Here is a 14,726-nt window from a genome sequence, read left to right as displayed (position 1 = left end):
TGCACACTGTGAGTTTCTGAGCAACTGGACATTATTTTCCATGCAATCCTCCCTACAAAAATAATCTCTTTATTGGTCTGTAGTCCCCACTGGTCATATTTCATAACCCAAGACCCCAGTGCTTCTCACTAACTCCTGGTGCACTGAGAGTGAACCATAAAGCAGCTAGTGTTTGAACAGCTGCCAGGAAGTGCTCCTACTTGCAAGGATACTGGCTTGCTTTCCCAGGCAGTGGGTGCTTCATCTTTAAAATCAATCTGATGCATTGGCACAAGCCCAGGGAGTGTTAGTCCATCTGCTGCCTAACTCCCGGTTTGTTTGCAGAGGCTTGCCGTCAGCTGTTCAAATGCCTCTTTTTTCCCCTCCAAGGAATTTCCCTTTTTTTCCCCCTAGCCTCCACTAGGATCCCAATAATCCCCACTTTACTTTCTCTCTCTTAATCACCCTCCAGAAAGCTATGGAAAGAAGCTTGGGAGCACACAGTGCAATTAACACTACTTCTTATTTATCTGGCACAGCAAGCACTGTACCATGGAGTAGGTGAAGCAGGAGAAGCTCAGGTTTCTGAGGCAGTGTTTGTTACTATCAATCCCAAGCTGAACACTATTTCTCTGTGGGGCTAGAGAATGGGATCCTACTTTCCACATTTTCCTCCCACCTCTTGCAGAAATAAATCACTGCTGGTAAGAGACCAGTAGAAGACCTCACCAGTCACCTGCTGCCTCATGGTGGTCTCAGACAAACTCCTACTGCTTTGGCACTTCTATCACAAACTTAGCTACTGCAATGAACAAGGAGGTCTGGAACTGTGGGGAAGTTAACGCTGCTGGCGGATGCAGTAATGTGTTCTGTGGCTGCTAGCCCCCAGTCTGAGGGGATATGCTTTTCACAGCCCAGTGAGTACCTGGATACCCATGAGGAGGGGCTTTCCAAGCCTCAGCCTTCTACAAAGGCTGTTAAACTGCCTAACAAGTTCAGTGCCAAGCCTGCCACAACAAAATTCAGAAAGGCATCCACCACATAGCACCTGGCTGAACCCAGCTTTCTGCTGGAGGGATGGGGCTCTGCACCACACTTGACACACTGTCTCCATCCCTACCCTTCTTCACCACCTTCTGAATCTAGGGAGAAGACCATGTCCCAGCCAGGTAAGATTTAGGGCTGTTCAATCTCTTGCGTGGAGCCCAAGCTAGCTGCCGCAGCAGGATACACCTTGTACATGGCCTTGCTTGTTCCTGCCTGACCCTTTGCAATAATGCTCTGGGAAGAACAGCAGCCAGCCTCCTCCTATTCTCAGTGCAGGGCAGAGGTGAACACCAGCATGGACAGGCACTGACTGTAACCCCAAAGAAGAACCACTTGAGGATGGGACAGTTTTCTCTTTGGCGCTTCCCAAGGTCACTGAACACCCCCCTGGGACAGGGGGAGAGATGGGATAGACTTTAACAGCATCCAGTTCTTCTGTCTGTCTGCAACCCCCGCTCCCCCGCTCATGCTGTGCCCAAGCCGTACGACACAGTGCTTCTGTCCTGGCTTGCAGTGGTCCTGCTGCCCCAGCCCTGAACAAAGACTCCCATTCAGCCCGGACTGTGCAGTGGTTTTAGGCTACAGATAAAATCTACCATTGTTGCCAGCACTGCAGCCCAGAGAAATTAAATGCAATTTGCCTTTGTTCCCAAGCACAGACCCCCATTTCTGCAGCCGTAGGAGTCTTTACAAGTACGCTCTGTGCTCCCCATTTGTTCTCCGTGTATCACCTGCTTGTCAGATAATACCCAGCAAGGCTGCAGGATTTAGTCTTGGTTGCAGCCTGCTCGTGTGCAACAGCATATAGATAATCTTTTAGGGCTGTAGCTAAGCATGTATCTTGTGCAGTGGGACGTGTTTCAAAATGGAAACATCAAAGATCAGAGATCAGGCAGTGGGTCAGCAGGCAATGCAGCTAAAGCACAGCAGGTTTCCCACTCATAAGGGAAAGACATCACTACTTCGAAGCCTGGCCATCCACAACTCCTCCATAGCTGGGGCAACAACAGTACCTTGCCTCCAAATCTCAATGCAAGAAATCCTGTTCCTCCAGCCATTGTCCCTTGTATCCAGAAATAAGAGGATAAAACTGAGCCAATGAAAGTCAGGCTTGAGATCAAAGAAAAATTTCCATGACATTAATCTTTAAAGGTAGGAAATAACTTCCTGAGGATACTGAGAAAGCTCTAGTGTTTGTTCTGCTTTATCCTGTAACAGAAGAAAACAAACAGCATGAAGAAAAAAAAGCCAAACCCCCAAATAACCAACTTTTTGATAGTACAGATGACATACTATATAATTTAATGAGCTTGGTTTGCCAAGACACTTCTGATGTACCAGAGACACCCATCTTGTGAGTCCTCTGAGTATACAAATCTCTGGACACCCACAGAGCTCCACTATGATCAGCTGAATTTCCTGCAGACACAATCTGAACCCTGCCTACTGCAGCTCTGTCTCCTTCTTGTGGTTGGATCACAAATACTGCCAAGGCAGTTCAGTCTCTTGATAAGGAGATGGGTCCCTCAGCTCACAGTTCTGACACTTGATTAGCCGCTACAGCTCAAGAAGACAGTGCTTATCTGCCAAGCTGCAGTGGCAGACTGCATACACACTTAGCCTATCACAAAAGTGAGATAAAAATACGTTTGCTTAAATCTTTTTCATTGCAGCTTACGCAAATACACTTTACTTCATGTTTGGTCACAGCGAGCGCTGCGGGCCTGAGCCTCCAGCTCATAGCAGGTTGTGTGTTTAGATCCACAAATTCCAGGTTCAAGCCTAGATGATGATGATGCCTAAGGCCATGATGTTAGATCAACACAGGACACAGATCTGCACAGAGCTGACAGTAAGACTAAGGTTTGTAATTTTGTATCAGGCTTATCACCATCTGATTAGCTCTATCCACTAGCAGCCATCACTTACCTCTCTAAAGTAACAGCATTCAGGTCACCAGCTTTGCAATTTGTGAGCAGTGAGGCAGAAAAATCTCTGATTTAGAATAGATGAAGCTCCAATTGGCTGATGCATAAAATTAGAAGCTTTATTTAAAATAGCCAAATATGGGTTTCCCCCCACATTTAGAAATCTTCATCATCTGCACATTACCTCACTAGCTTCTTCAAACACACATAGATATTTGCTCTCCCAACATACCAAGGGAAAACTCCATGAGTCAGTTCCTGGTAGAGAGCACAGAGAGCTGGATAGTCCTCTGCCAAGTGGAAACGATTAAAACCACAAATCAGCTAAAACCATATGGCAACAAAACATTGGTGTTTCTCCTGCTCCCTAGAAGGGCAGGGCAGAGTTCTTGCAGATGTCGAGAATCTGTCCTTGGCCCACAAAAAGCAGATTAGCGCATTTGATCAACTCTTATCTGCGGAAATACCCGACCCAAGACAGGAGGAGCAAAAGGATCAACACAGTAGCATGGCTTCACACAGATGGCACATAAAGTGTCATCAGACTGACAAGTGACAGGGCTTATGATTTTCGTGCTGCTGCAGAAGTTAGAGGAAGTGAAGGCATTTCAGAAAATGCACGTTGAAAACAAGAGTTGAAAAAAGTTGAAACATTTAGAGCAGTAAAGCTGCTGAGTGGTCTGCTATAGAAGCTGACTTCCCCTCAAGCGGTCTTACGTACCACATTCATGTCTCAGACCAGTTTAACATCTCAGAAGCCTGAGAATTATGGACATAGTCATCATATCTGGCTGAGAGAATATTTCACGCTCAGTACTGAGCTGCAGCTTTGCTTTTCTTTTAACAATCACAATAATAGCCTGTATTTTTGGAACCTAAGGAATGCCGTACAACAGGCAAGAATTATTTCTGTAATCAATACACAAACAGAGGAAGTGCATGAAGGGGTAAAATACTGCAGATGCTGGGATATAGCACTAGTTAGCGAGGATGATAAGCAGCCTAACAAGGATGACCCTGGCAGCACCAAGAATTAGAACCTAGGCAAGATGAAGAGCCATGAACCTAGGTATCCACAAAAGCTGAGCACAAAGCCACCTCAACCTTTGCTCAAAGAACAATGGAGGACATTACCTTTAATAAAGGCTACAACACAAGGCACCTACACTTACTACATCCCAGCTTATAGTTCTATTGCCAATCAGCCACAATTGGGTAAGGCTCATTTCCAGTGGTAAACACCTTGACAGGGAAGAGTAGCATATCCTGTGGGAACTCAAAGCCAGGAAAATGGAACCACCCACACTGTAACACACACCACACAGTCTTTAAGACCTGGTTTTCAAAGCTCTAGAAATCCACCATTCCAGCTAATATCTGTCAGCTGCAAGAAATTAGTCACGTTGTGGCCCTCCTCACCTGCAGTCTACATAGGCCTCAAAAGAAAAGGAGGAAGGGGCTATCACAGCACTGCTTTTTGTCTTAACCTATCTCATTCTGCACTGCAATTCCCACCCTAGCTGTCTCTTGTAATAAAATAAATACATTCTTGAAGTACTATAAATAGAAAGCGGGGCAGACCTTGCTTTGAACTGAGTTTCACTGGGGATCTCTACTCTGCTGTCTTCCTGCATGCTTTCAATTGAACTTTTCCTACTAGCTTTGAAACAACAGCCCAAAGCAGACTTGCATCTGAACCTGTGAATGTTTCTTTTTAAGATTGTCCCAGATGGATGGACTCCTAAGCTGTTTGGTTCCCAAACAACAGGTTGCTATCACTGCACCTTAAAGTAATGAAGCTTAGTGGCTCACATCATTTCAACCTTTCAAACAGGCTGAAAGATCAGTTCTAGCTACAGAGAGGAAAATGCATCACAAGCCCTGTGACCATAAACTTCATTTGCTCCAATCCAATTTCCCTTCCTCCCTTCTCTCTTGCTACAGAGCCTGAACAAGTCTCACTTTTGTGCTGAAGCCCAAGGCACATCTTTGGCATCAGAGGTTTTACTGCAGTGTTTCTGCAATACTTTGGCCACCTTTAATCAAGGTAGCTGGGATGGCAGTACCTGCAGTGCCAGGATAATAAGGGCTAAAGGGAAGTCAGCACCCCACCCAAGGCAATTTGTAGCCAGGACTGATTCTGACTTTTGAGCTTTGGCACCATTTGTCAAGAACCAGTTTTCCTGCTGGCTGGTGCTCTGAGTGCCTGCATCTACAGGACAGCCCTACTACTGGGCAGGGAGGGAGGTTTGGGATGGGGCCGAGCTCTACTCAGTGTTCAGGACCAACAGTGCTCTGGAACTTCAAGGGCAACTCTGTGCATCCCCTTCAGGTACTAGTTTGAGTTTCACCAGCCATATTTGCCCAGCCTGTGTGCCAAAGACCGCTGCCCCACAGTAGAGACCAGAGAGTGCAGAAGTGTGTTAGCTTCTCTGCAACTTGGTATTTGATTTTTAAACCATCCTCCCCAGTGGTTTGGGGTATTGGATCAGTCTCAGAGCTGCAGAGTCTGAGGTGAGACTACAGCTCTGCTCCCCTGGTGCTGCTGTAGGGAAAGTGGTGCAGTGGGGCTGATAAAGCCTATGTGCTTTGGTTAAACCACCTGAAGCTCTTCCACCTGAGTGCTGTGAGAAGTGACTGCCAGTGGTGGCGGTAGGCACTGCTCTTATAGCAGCAAATAAACTCTGGTCACTTCTCAGTGCACAGATTCATCTTCCCCATTCCCTTTGTAGCCTGCAGGCAGTCTGTGGCAAACTCTACAGAGCCAAAGGTGTCAAGAGGAAGAGTTGAGCTTTTGTGACAAGCAGGCAGGTGGTTAGGAAGGATCCTTCTATTCCTATGACCCCCTCCTATCACAAACACTTCTATTTTAAGTCAGGATTTTCTCCCTTCAAGATCTCAGGCTAGGTTAGCTTTTTCACTAAAAGAGGATGCTGACAAACACCTTCCTGGTCTGACGAAGTCTGAGCGAAGCTGTGGGGGTGTCAAATCCACATTAACTGAAAGAGTTCTTAAAAATATATATCTAATATTTGCTCCGTTTGGCAAGTCACTTTCCATCACAGTGGCACAGGCAGACTACTTGAACTTTCAATTAGGAACTAAGAGGTATAAGAAAAGGGCTCATTCTCCATGTTCTAATAAAATCTACATTTCAAAGTCAGAGCATTCATCCTGTATGGTGTCAGCTGTAACATTTTACTCCCTTACTGCTGTAGGGAGCTCAGTAATGTAGCTATTTACAACTTACTGCAAATCTGTGTTGCTGCAGAACAGCTCCTACCTATGCTGGGTTGTTTTTTTTTTTTGTTACAACCTCCTCCACTGCATTAAAGAGCCCTCCCAGCACCTCATCTGTTGCCCTGCAGAAGTATTTGCATACCAGAATTGAAAAGCCACTTCTCAAGCTCCTTTCCGAAGGCTACAGTTCATATACAGTGGCTAGCTTCCCAGTTTAAATAAATTACATGTATTTACAAGCTTAACCAATAAAATATTAATAGATTTTATTATAATTAACATTAGTGGTATTAGCCTTTTTGTTCTTTTCCTGATGTTGGTTTAATAACACTGCTGAGGTGCTCTACTTAAAGCATGGATAGAACACAACTCCTGCCCCTGAAGAGCTTAATGTCAAAAATTTGGCTTTGTGGAAGATATGTTGGAATTACCCACAGGTTATTGGATTTGCTACAGCAGTAACTATATCAAGCTCAATGGACTGTGATGGAATACACAAGAGGTATGGCCATATGATCTAGTAGTCCCTCCTGGTCTTAAGCCTGTGAATCTAAATAAACAAGACAGGAAGAAGACAGAGGTGAAATCACTTAGCAAAGAGCAGAGCCTAAGATGCAAATCACTAAATTCACAGTGCAGCATCCCCATTCCAGCCACTAAGCCACTAATCGAGTCTCAGAGCTTTTCTGAGCCATGTCCCCATTGAAAGAAAACATTTTGTGTCCTTCCACCAACATTTACAGTGAGAGTAGGAGCAAAACAATATACATATGGTAACAGATACACCGTATGTGTGTTTGTGTGTGCTTTGAGGGAACAACAGACAATGCTTGAAGGGTAAAGATGGGGAAGGAAAGCAAAATTTCATTCACTTTGGATTACAGTTTTCAATGCCTTAAACCCCCAACATAGTTGTTCATGACCTTCTTCCACCTCCTGGCTCCTGTAGCTTACCCACTGTGAAATACTCCGCTAGATTATACTGGCTCTCATAAAAACACCTAAAATACCAAAAGCATACATAAAAGTCAAACTTTCATATAGGCTTTCTGCATCTTGCAAATCCAAACTATTTTCATATTCTCCTCTCCTGCAGGTCCCATTCACCCATGAGCTCCTGTTTTGCATGTATGTGTTCTAGCATAAATGTTGCATAGCTGCGCAATTAGACGTAGCTTAGGGTAGACAGAAGCAACAATGGCTGCACAGCTGCCATCTGGAGTAGCAGGGGTAGGTGGAGTTACACCTGGAATGAAATTGCTCCTCTCCTTTCACAATGCAGCCTTGTTTACCTCAGTCTCTCGTTCTTCTCATCATCCCTGTTCCCTTTCATGTCTTTGCTATTAAAGTTATTAGGAAAATTATTCATTCAATTGCTTGTAGAACCTGCCCAAAGATAAATACATTCAGCTTAATAAACCTTGTTAGCAGGAAGGAAAGGGAGAATGCCTAATTAATGTATTAATGATTATAAAGCATTTTCAAGATGAAAAGTGCCATGAGCTCTAGGGGCACATTTCTGCTCTCTGAAGTCCCTAGGAGTCATGTTCAGAAGCTAATTCTAAACATTACTGCTACTACAGTGTGTGTAAGGGAAAATATATTACATTGAAAAATATATTACATGAAAATATATACATAAAATATATTACATTACAATAAAATATACTACAGTGTGGCAAGGGAAAATATGCATGTACCACAACAACTCCTCAACACCATGGATCTGCATAGAGAGATTAACACATCTTCCAGATACTGCCTGTGTTAAGATAACACAGCTCCTTATTCTCCTCTAAAAACAGGAACGGAGGAGTGCCAAGAGGAGTAATTTAATGCCATTCACCCATGCTCTGTGGATACACGGCCCAGCTGTAATAGAACCAAACTTACTTAGAAAGAACAGATTGAAACTTCACACCTTGGAAGTCGAACACTACCATTTCTTACCACTCACACTAATGGGTTTTCCCCAACTCTTGCTATGCTAAGAATCTCCCCTCAAACATGAGCTGCTGGGACAATCCCCTTGCTAATAGATGGGATACAACAGTTCTGGTGATGCTTTTAGAGAAATAGCAGCTTAGGGCAGAAGTGCAGGCAGAAATACCATGAAAGATGATAATCCCTAGCTATTGCAGGAAAAGGCCGTGTGGGTCAAAGGAGATTTCCAGCTGCTGAAGTTTCCATGGCTCAGGAACAAAAGTATTTCTCCTAATCCAGATAATATAGCACAGGCTGAGATCATAGACTCATAGAATCATAGAATAGTTAGGGTTGGAAAGGACCTTAACATCATCACGTTCCAACCCCCCTACCATGGGCAGGGGTGCCTCCCACTAAACCATGCCACCCAAGGCTTTGTCCAACCTGGCCTTGAACACCACCAAGGATGGAGCATTCACAACCTCCCTGGGCAACCCATTCCAGTGCCTCACCACCCACATAGTAAAGAACTTCTTCCTTATATCCAATCTAAACTTCCCCTGTTTAAGTTTTAAGCCGTTACCCCTTGTCCTGTCACTACAGTCCCTGATGAATAGTCCCTCCCCAGCATCCCTGTAGGCCCCCTTCAGATACTGGAAGGCTGCTATGAGGTCTCCATGCAGCCTTCTCTTCTCCAGGCTGAACAGCCCCAACTTTCTCAGCCTGTCTTCATACGGGAGGTGCTCCAGTCCCCTGATCATCCTCGTGGCCCTCCTCTGGACTTGTTCCAACAGTTCCATGTCCTTTTTATGTTGAGGACACCAGAACTGCACACAATACTCCAAGTGAGGTCTCAGGGGAGCAGAGTAGAGGGGCAGGATCACCTCCTTCGACCTGCTGGTCACGCTCCTCTTGGTGCAGCCCAGGATACAGTTGGCTTTCTGGGCTGCGAGCGCACACTGAAGCCGGCTCATGTTCATTTTCTCATCGACCAACACCCCCAAGTCCTTCTCCACAGGGCTGCTCTGAATCTCTTCTCTGCCCAACCTGTGGCTGTGCCTGGGATTGCTCCGACCCAGGTATAGGACCTTGCACTTGTCATGGTTAAACTTCATCAGGTTGGCATCAGCCCACCTCACAAACGTGTCAAGGTCCCTCTGGATGGCATCCCTTCCCTCCAGTGTATCAACCGAACCACACAGCTTGGTGTCATTGGCAAACTTGCTGAGGGTGCACTCAATCCCAGATCTGAAGAGCAGATTTGCCTCTTTCCTGCCATAAGAAATCTTCCTTTACAGCAAGGGAAAAGAAGTTGCTTAGGAAGTCTCTTAGATGTCGCTGCACAAACAAAATATGAGCTGCTAATAACAGGTTTCTCAGACACATTTCCTCTGCATGTGGTAGCAGGAGGCACATACTCTGGGCTCTCATTATGGGCTTAGGTTATGAAAACTTTCATGGACATATTTTAAAATGTCACTCTGCAGAAATCAGGTACTAGCAGCTCACATTTGCATAGCTGTCTCCTGAAAACACTGAGCAGTCCCGACATAGCCTAGAAAAGCAAGTTAAAGCACACACTAAAACAATAGCAAATTTCACATGCATCTAGTGGGAAGGTGAAAGGGGAAGAAATTATGCTGATAGTCTACACGTTTTCTGGTTATCGCTTGTGATATTTGGAATAAACCAAACAATGCTGCATCACTCATCTCTGTAGCAGTTAAAATAAATAACTAAATAAAATCTCAGTTCACCTCGGTACCCACAGAGCATTAAACATTCTGTAAAGCTCACAAATCCCTTACAGGGAAGACTCATGTCTGTGTCAGAGACCAAAGAAGGTAAGTCCTCAGCAAGCAAAGCACAAAGGCGACCTGCAGGAGGTGCAAGAACAAAGCCACACCAAAGCCCCGAGCTTTACTCCCAGCCTCCAGTGCTCAGGATCAGCGGCACCCCCAGGCCTTGTGAACAGGAACAAGCAGAAACACGCTTGTGTTCAGTCACACTGCACTGTGCTCAAGTGGCAACGTTTTTTGCCAGGCTAAAATCAGCATCTGTTTGTTCTAGCATCTCTTCTCACGTGGTAAGCACGGATGGCTACTTTCCCTGAGAGTTACTCGCTGGATGAGGAGTAATAAATCAGCCTTCACTCCATAAGTTAATACACTGTCCCCTAAAGCTGAGGCTTTTTTGCTCAGGCCATGTAATTTACTCGCAGCAGTAGCTGATCAAATTGTCATTTATGGATTTGTCTGTTTGTGCCCCCACATGAAAATTGGATTTTTCGGTAACATGGTCATTTACTCTTCCTCTCTTTTCCTGGGATAGCAACAAAATCCAGACCCAACCATCCCACTCGCTGAGGTTACTGAAGGGAACTCCCACATGCTGCTCTAAAACCGGCATGGAAAACTAAACACAGATCAATCACTTCTTCCTGCAGTGTTGTTGCTTCTCCCACCCACCGTCTCTCGCACCTGGCAGCGTGTTAGGACAGCGAGTGCCCGCTCACAGTTCACACTGCTGCACACATGGAGGCCCGCCACTGAAAGAGGTTTCTAGGGGCTTGCAGTACACCAAATAAAGCAAGGGGTGTTTAAGATGCACTGGAAACCAGGAACAGCCTGGTTTTCAAAGCTGCCCTGCTGTCAGCCACCAAGAGCTTCTTTACCTCTTGTAAGCTTCCTACTCCTGCCCAAAATCAGATCATCAACAAAGTCATCTCATCAGCAAAGAGCCTTGGCAACAGTCTGATTACATCCCAGACCTCCATTCCTACTCTTTTTCTTCCCTCCTTTCCTGCAGCAGAAGCAGCTCATGGTCTTAATCCTTTGGACAACAATGTTCAGCTTTGTGAATGTTCCTGAAAAGCCCCAGCACCGCCCTGTGAAAGCCTGCAGAACCAAACCCTCATCAAGCGCGGGCTGCAGAAATTAAAGCTGAAATGGCATTACAGTGACTTCCCTGCTGGAAGAGCCGATCAGCTATGGAACTTCTCCCTTCAAGAAGCAATTCTGAGTCCAACTGCCACAAAAAGTAATCAAACCAACAACAACTGCTTTGGGGCAAAAGTTGGTCTCCACTAGTCTTAAAAGAGAAGCCCAGAACTACGTGTCAGAATAAGACTTTTCTGACACAAACAACTCTATACCTAGAAAGGACCAAGCAGCCACTGCTAGAAAGTTGCTGCAGGCCTGTACCTCTTGCCACCCTACGCTTGCATTAAAAGATGCCTACAAAAGAAAAATGGATTTTGCCATTTTTCAGTCATTGCGATCTTTAGAAATAGGTACAAAAGTCGGCACGCTTCTTTGTGAGGAAAGGGACAGCAGTACAGCTTAGGCATCTGGAGTACCTTCATTTATTCTTCTCAAATTGTCTTGCAGATGTGTCAAGGGGTTTGCTAAAGGGCTATCCCAGACTAAAAGCTCTGGGAAGGTCACAGGGACATACTTTCTTTTACAAACTTTCCAGGCTTTAAAGTCACAAATAAAACCCAAAAAAACCCTTTCATACTTAAAAAAAAAAAAAAAAAAGGTAGGTGAATACAAATCAGCACTGCTCCATAGCAAGTCGGGTTTCACTTCCACTTGGCTGTGACTTCAATCTTACAGGGTTGGTATAACAACAGAAGCATCTTCCTTTTTGGAAACTTTAACCATATGCAGAGTACTTCACTGATCATAGAGCAGCAGATGCCAGCACTGCCGGCAATGATACAGTGGCACTTCTGTAGGTTTCTGATGGAAAATTTCAAGCAGCAGTTTCACTGACAAAAAAAAGGAATCATTTCTCTATGCTTGCAAACACGGTTCAGGACACAAATGCAGCTCTCCACCTGCATGGTCAGAATCTGCTTCAGGTAGAAAAACAACTGTTGTAGCTCAAAGCAAGTGTCCTTACAAGTGTGTAACATGCAAAGATTACAGAATCCCACTATAGCTTATACTATAACTTGGAGTCATAGAAACATAGATTTACTAGGTTGGAAGGGACCTCAATGCTTATCTGGTCCAACTTTCCTTGGCAAAAGCATGACCTAGATAAGATGTCCCAGCAAATCTTAAAAGTGTCCAGTGCTGGGGAATCCACTGCTTCCCTGGGGAGATTATTCCAATGGCTGATTGTTCTCACTGTGAATAATTTTCTTGTGTCCAGCTGGAATTTCCCCAGGACTAACTTGTGCCCTTTATCACTCATCTTTTGCATGTGACTCCCTGTGAAGAGGGAATCTCCATCTTCTTTGTGGCCACCCTTTAAATACTACAACATGGTGATAAGGTCTCCCCTAAGCCTTTCCTCAAGGCTGAACAAATCCAGTTCTCTCAGCCTTTCCTCACATTGGCACGCTTCCCAGTCCTCTGATCATCTTTGTGGCCCTTCTTCTGGACCCTCCCCAGCCTATCCACATCTTTTTGCATAGCAGGAACCAAAACTGAACACAGTTATTGCAACTGTGGCCTGACAAGCACTGAGTAGAGCAGGATGATTTCTTTTATCTCTGCTGGTGATGCCCTTGTTGCACCCAGCATCCTGTTGGCTTTCTTTGTGCAACAGCACACTGTTCACTCATGCTGAGCTTGTTGTCTACCAGGACCCCAGGTCCCTTTTCACAGTGCTTCTCCCTAGCTGAGTAAAGCCCTGCAACCTGTGCAGGGATTATGTTTTCCCAGGTGCAAGACCTTACACTTCTCCTTGTTGAACTTCATAAGGTTGTTGTTAGCCCACTCTTCCAGCCTATCCAGGTATTCCTGCAAGGTGGCTCTCACTTCCAAAGTGCCCACTTCCCCACTCAATTGGGTATCATCAGCAAACTGTTACCCCTGTAGATATTTAATGGTTCAGTAATAATGATATAGGGAGCTCTCAAAGTACTCTTTATTCATGCTATTATGTTTTAACCCATAAAGGAAGCTACAGAAGGAGCCTTCTGTTATCCAGCAGCCCTGGACCCACATCAAGTATACAAATAGGAAATTACTGATCCATTTCACGCTCGAAGGAAAGTACTCAGTACATTGTCTCCTGCCAGCAGATATGAACAGGAAAAATAATTTCTTTCTAACCTCACAAATAATTTCTGCCATCTTACATCATCATCTTTTCTTGCATTTCTATCCACAGCAGCAGGTAACTCAAATATCAAGCCCCACTTGCAGATAAGTAGAAAAATCAGCTGATTTTCACAGCAGCTACACAAAACCAAGGGACAAATAAACCTAATATGATCTTTGCCAGCGATGACTGTTCTTCTTGCCCATCCTGTCTCTCACTTTATATTTGAGTCAGTTTTGGCACAGCAGACTTGAGCACTGCCCCTACACGAATAACACGGGCTGAGACACAGGCTGAGCCTGTGCAGCACAGCCAGCACAGGACCAGCACAGGACCTTGATATCCCAGCCTGTGAACTCTGCCTACAGGATGTATGTCTGTTAGCACAGCAGCAGCCAGAGAAGCTCTCGGAAGAGATGCACTGGTTCAACAGCTGGAAGTCTGGCCAAGATTGTGTGCAGGACTGTGCTTTTAGGTTCACTTGCACAACTCTAACACTCGAGTGAAACAAAGGTTTCGATGCTGTCCTTTAGCTTTGATACGGTGCTTCCTCCAAAACTTTCACCTTCCTGGTGCTCAGAGCTCTTAAACGAACCCAGTCTAGGAGAAGGGACTCCAAAACTGCAATTTCAGAGGGTGTTTTTGTACCCTTGCAGGATGACGCCACCGTGTGACCAAAGAGGAGCACTGCACCCACATTGGTATGGACTCGGTAAAACAAAGCCTGCTTTCTCAGCAGGTGGTCCTCTGCCAGTGACTTAATTTATTCTAGCTTAAAAAAAAACCAACCCAGAGCAGTTCTTGGACAAAGCCCTAGGATTAGCAAGTGAAACACAGTCTTCTTTTTAACCCCTTTGTAACTTCCACATAGAAACGCTGCTTTGTGTTTCAGAACTCTGCTGCTTAGCCTGGAGAAGGAGGAGGGAGGCCTGGGGACAAGTAGCTGTTGCACAGCATATTTGAAATGAAGGTTTAATGTGGCAGGGTTTCAAGTTTTCATTCATTCAAGCACTGTGTCCCTGTTATAGTAGGAGGTTGTTATTTCCATTACCCCGTCAGTTACTTGTTTTCATTTCCAAGCCAAGAAGTTAATATTGATAAAAACTTTAAAAGTTCGTATTAATGAAATAAAACTCATACCAACTCAAAGAGTCTATCTCCTTTAAAGCAATGAGTAAGCTGTTATTTACTCTGTGGTCTACACTCAGAAGCTTTTGAGCTATGTGTGTGGCTTGCAACCATATGGCTACATCAGGGGAGCCTTGACACTTAGACGCCAGAAATGCTACCTCACTTCCTTCCTCCCCCGCTCCAAACCTAGCGCTCCTTTTTATACTGTTCTTTCCAGATCATCTCCCAGTGCTCATAACCTTCCTTCCTTTTACTACACTATTAACTGCCTTCACCCTGGAGACCCCCTCCGTTTGTTGTCCATCGGGCTGCACCCAGCTTACACCCATTTCCTTTCTGGGACCTACTTCTCTGTCCCACTGCCTGGTGGGGCAGCAGTAACTGCCCTTCCCAACACTGGCCCACATCAGCTTTTCA

Source organism: Psittacula echo, assembly GCF_963264785.1.
Source record: "Psittacula echo genome assembly, chromosome: 4".
Lineage (NCBI taxonomy): Eukaryota > Metazoa > Chordata > Aves > Psittaciformes > Psittacidae > Psittacula > Psittacula echo.
The sequence above is the reverse complement of the archived record's forward strand: the minus strand, read 5'-3'. Positions refer to the sequence as shown.